This window comes from Corvus brachyrhynchos, unplaced genomic scaffold (assembly GCF_000691975.1).
Source record: "Corvus brachyrhynchos isolate BGI_N302 unplaced genomic scaffold, ASM69197v1 scaffold381, whole genome shotgun sequence".
Taxonomy (NCBI): domain Eukaryota; kingdom Metazoa; phylum Chordata; class Aves; order Passeriformes; family Corvidae; genus Corvus; species Corvus brachyrhynchos.
This window is the reverse complement of record NW_008236219.1, coordinates 369,932-375,502: the sequence shown is the minus strand read 5'-3', so window position 1 is coordinate 375,502 and position 5,571 is coordinate 369,932.

Genomic DNA, 5,571 nt, shown 5'->3' with positions numbered 1-5,571 from the left:
ACACATATAGTAAAACCCAGAAAACTGCTCCCGATTCTAAGGAAATTTATCTGCAAGTAGTTTTGCTTCTGTTTCTCCCCAGCAAATACTCTCAGAGCTCTTCCAGCCCAGGAATAGCTTCTCCACCAGGACACTTAAATATTCTGAATTTTTAAGTAGTTCTAAAGCAGTTCCTTTTGCAGGAAGCCCAGTGGGGAGGGCCTGGGCTGGGGTCAGTACTACTTTCAGGGCAGTTGATGTGCACAGGGTCGCACTTCACTCTGCAAAGATACTGCTCAAGCCTGGTTCAGGCTTTTGGCTTTATTAATGAGAATAACTATTTTCTGAAGAAACATCTTAGTTCTTCACTCCCAAACCTGAAGGGTTCCAGGAGGCCAGTGATGAGTGTGTCCTCCCCAAGCTGCTGGCACTGTGGGACCGTGGGTTGGGAGGACTTGGGCTCACCAGTGGGACATGGACACCATCACTGGAAAATCCGGCTGGAGGGGCTCTCAGGAGGCCACACACGCCTTGTCTGTGTCCCTAGGCAGTATCAGCCACCCATGACCCTCCCAAGAGGTGTCTAATCTGTCCTTGGAATGGAGAATCCGAGCTTCCCCAGGCAGTATGTCCCCCAACATCTGGGGGAGTGGAGGGGGTATAAAGGAGGGCATTGGATGCATGATGTGCAGAGGAATGTATGGGATGTGTAGGGGAGACAGTGGTAAATAGCTGTGCCTGGGATGCAGGGGTCTATAGAGGATGTGGGGAGTGGATGAGGGGCAGAGGAGCTGTCTGGATGCAGGGCCGTGGGGCAAGTTAGAGCTCCATCCAGGCGCTGTGCTGTCTCTTGCTCCATCTAGTGATGAAAACTGAAATATCCAGCGGCTTCCAGCAGGATGGGACAAGAGCCAGCTCTGTGAGGAGTCCCGGCGTGGTGAGGAGGTTCTCAAGAAAGAACATCCAAATCCACCCAGAGGGCAGCGCTTCGGGAAACCTCTGGCAATGATCGCTCCGGGAGAGGTCGTTTTACAACGTAGTGATGGGCTTGAGTATCTTGTCTTTTCTCTGGCAAGACCTCTGGCGATTCCTTGCTCTGATGCAGCCCTTGACCCACATCACTGAGCTCTGACCCAAAGGCTGGGGGCCAGGGAAGCAGGACGCGTTTGCCTCGATGCACCTGCTGCTGCTGCAGAGGAAGTGTGTGCTGGTCCCCACCAGGGCCAAAGCAATATCTCTTCCCTGGCTGGAGTGACCTTACACCAAGGAAAATTACTGAAGTCCTTTGTGGGTGGTGGATAGCCTTGGGAAAGCTGACTGCACTTGAGTAGGTGGGCTTTGGGAGGGTTTATCTTAAATCCTCACACACATGCTAAAGACATCTCTTTAATCCATCTCTTTTACAGCATTCCTACCACAAATAAGATGAAAAATCATTCACACCAAATGTTTGTCTGCTGGGCTTTGCTTAGGAGGAGAGATGTTCATTCACCACTACCAAGAACTGGGAAGTGGTGGCCATAATGCCCCTAAGGGCTCCAAGTCCCACAAGTTGGATTCAAGTGAACATCAGGCAACTCTTGGCACTGCTCCAGGGGTACTTGCACTATATTGCTGAGAGAGCAGAAAGGCAGAGATAAGAGCCTTTTTAAAGGCTGCTAAAGATAACTTTTTCCCAGATGCTATTGGTCCAGTGGGATGTGACCCTGATGGATGTGATCACCAACTCCAGGGCAGGCAGGAGGGCAAGGCCAGGGCTTTGGGCAGAGCAGGGCTCTATCACACTCCAGCAGGGTGGCATGGGAGCTCCAGCATGTGGTACAGAGCCCCTCAGAGGACACATACAAAATGGGTCTTGCTTTGATAAGCAAGTTTCCACATGATCCAAGTGCTGTGCAATCCACAAAACTCTAAACTGTCATGTGCTTTCTAATTCCCAGCTCTCAAGACAGCTACTGGGAGGGTGGCACAGCTATCCCACCACAGCAGAGGATCCCTTCAAAGGAGCTTTGCCCTAGCAGAAAAAGCAGAGCTGCTGTGAGCAGTACCACCACACTCTGGAGCAGAGCAGGAGCTCTGATGCCAGCAGTAGCACAGTGTCACACTAGGTGAGGATAATGTGACTGCACTGGGCTGCTCCACAGTTAGGGGCAGCTTTCTGCTTCCACAAGAACCAAGTGCCTGCACCAGAGGTGGTGTCTCAGCCATTCAAAGATTTGTTCCATCTCCCTCTATAATGAACTACTCCTTTGCTCTGCTGGCTCTTCAGTGTCTGATTTCAGTTTACAGGACTCTCCCTAACCTCATTTCCCATAAAATGCTCTTCATCTAATAGCTGAAAATGTCTTTTATAAGGGTGTGGAAAAATTATGGAATTGTTTTGGTGCAAAAAGCCCCCCAGCACTATCAAGCCCACCACTAAACCATGTCACCAAGTCACATATCTTCATGTGTGTTAAATCCCTCCAGGGATGGTGACTCCACCACTGCCCATGCCAGTGTCATGAACAAATTTTCCCTAATATCCAACCCAAACCTCCCCTGGTGCAACATGAGGCTGTTTCCTCTCATCCTATTGCTTCTTCCTTGGGAGAAGAGACCAACCCCCACCTCACTTCCTCCTCTTTTCAGGGAGTTGTAGAGAGCAAGATCTCCACTGAGCCTCCCATACTCCAGAGCCCCTCCTGCTCCCTCAGCTGCTCCTTGTCAGAATTATGCTCCAGCTCCTTCCCTAGCTCTGTTGCCCTTCTCTGGACACATGCACTGACTTCCTTCAGAAGGGTCAGTTGGAAGAACGAGGACTGGTCCTTCCCCTACAGTGAATTTGCTCCACAACTGTCCAAGCCATTCACTGGCCACTGTTTCCATGTGGTTTTCATAATTTCCATGCTTGGATCACAAGTGGGGTTTGCAAGCTGGGGAGCACTGTTATGAATGGATGATGTGGGTTTAAATAAGTCCCTGCCTTTTGTCCAGGCTTCTGGCAGCAGGCAGTTGCATTATTGAGGTGGCCAGCACCCCAAGACCCACTCTCATTTGCAAGTTCTTTAATAATGGCTGATTCAGTCTATTATAGAATGAATTATTTATTAATAGACACAAAACTAACAAATGTCAGACTTAAAACAGACTTTTACTACACAGGAATAAGACAAATGAGAATACTAGTATTATACACTTGGGGTTAAAGGTACCATGAAATTTGCAGCTAGCTAAGAAATAGTATAACTTAGGATCCATTGTTTCTTACCACCAAATTGTTGAAGGGGCACACATCGAAATCCTTTCCCTCAATTTCCAGAAAAGTAACCACAAAGTTGCATCCAAGCTTCGGGAAGAAATCTTCTCACACGTTCCCAAGGAGTGTGTAAGAGACTTCTGCCTCTGTGATAATTCATGTGGACTTTTATAGACATAAGGACCATGTCTTTTGGTCACCGATGTTTATTTTCTTTTATCTCTTTCCACATCTGCTCTCATACCACGATGTGTACTTGGGGCTGGGGCTCAGACTCTTGGTGCCTGGAGGTGACCCCTTACTGGGCTCTCTGACCCCTTGCTGGGCTATTAAACTGGCCTGAGTTATCTCTTCCAAATGCCCCAGCCATGAGAGAGAGGAGGATGTCCTGCCACAAGCACCCAGCAAAAACTCTGGGTTATGGTGATTGCAGCAGGAGCTTGTGGTGCTGTGGCAGAGCTTGTGTCTTAAGTTACAGTGCAAAATGTAACCAAAAGTATGTATTCTATCACCATCTTAACATGTTAAAACCAGGTGGGGCAGTGTTCTTTTATCTCTTCCATGACACATCCCTGATAACTCCCTCCGGGACATATCTTCTGTTAATGGGCTATCAAGCCTCACTGCATGACTCATAAAATTACATCATCCCATTTTGAGATGCTCTGCCTGGGGGAGGAACCAAGCATCCCAAACTGGATATAATCTGAGGTTTGGAACCCCGCACTCAACCCTTACCTCCTGGGTTCCCAGAGGAAAAGAGCTACATAACCACCACTGGACCTTCAGAGGAAGAGCAGGCCCTTCTACAGGATCACCGCTTCAATAGAACCACATCCATCACTTCAGGAGGACTGCAGCCACCATTTAATCGGACTGCTACCACCACCCTGACCTACAGGGTGTCAGGTTGTATTCTGTCTCTGTCAGTGTTTCTGTACTACTGCATTTATTTTTAATTTTCCTATTAAATTGTAGTTCTGATTTAGAGTGTCTCACTGGATTGCTTTCAAACTAGTACAGCTGGCTAGAACACGAGGGATTTCTATAACTGCTAATTTATGCAGGTTCACATTGTAAGAGAAAACACTGTGGGGTTTTCACGTCAGACACGTGAAATTTTAGTATGTTAAGGATACATCTGCAAACCAGATAAACCTAACCATGTCATCTACCACTTACTGAGTCAATGTCTACCACTTACTTTTGATATGCTAAATTTGCAGCCTAACCACAGTTATTTCTGAGCACTGCAAATTAGTCCTCTGTAATAAATTACTGTTGACTGAATAATTACTAAGATTGCATTAACATTAATGCTTAAGACAATACAGTCCACAACCCTAATCTCCCCATGGGAGCAGGCATGCATTGCATTTCTTTAGTATGGTTCTTGCACAGCCCCAGGGCACGGCAGGGCAGGTGGAGGGCTGCTGCCTGCTGTTGCCTGATGCTGCCTGAGAACCCCTGATCTGTCCCAACTGGCCCCCACCCTCCTCTTATCGCTGGGGACAGCTTAGACTGTTCAGTAGCCCAGGCCCAGCATGAGGATGTTCTCTCCAAACAGGAGATACCTGAATCTTCCCACGACATGGGTTCTTCATCCCACATCTGAAGCAGCAGCAGATCGCTGCCTGGCCAGATAAATGTTACCATCTGCTTCTCCTCCCCAAGCACCGCCAAGCCATCGCTCCCACTCCGTGCTTCCTTCCCACACTCCTGCGTCGCCCTCTGTGATCTCTGCTGGAGCAATGCTTTCCAGCCTGCTCTCGCCCATGAGGCTGGCACGGGAATCCTCGTCTGAGCTCGCCCTGCTCACAGCTTGCCCTGCTCACACTTCCAGGTAGTTTATTGTCCAAGCAGGGCAAGCACTGTGCTTGTTTTAGACACCACGGGGTTTCTGAGTGCCCCCTGAGTTATTTCAGAAGATGACAGCGTTGTTCAGATTTCTGAAATGGCTTTGATAGCTATCCACGTATCCGACTGCAAGCAAAGCCAGAGTCACGTGTAGAGTAGGAATAGTAAACGGATAGGAGATGGGAATATAAAAAGCTCCTCTCCCCAGGCCAGAGCTGCTACAGGCTCCTTGAGCAGACATTGCTGACCTTGTCTGTTGCCGAGAGTAAACACTGCTGGGAAAAAGCACGGGGCTGCATTAGGGACAGGATTTCAGGGGCTGTGAGAGCGTTTGATTCCTAAAGCTGTGTCTGATCCTTGTTTTCCTCTGTGCCAGTGTGTAGGAGGGCTCACATAATTGCCGTCTCTACGTTTCGTGGAATGATCCGGGGAAAGAGACCCCGCCGGCCCCGGCAGCCCCGCCAGCTCCCAGCTGATGGCTCGCTGTTCCAGTTCTC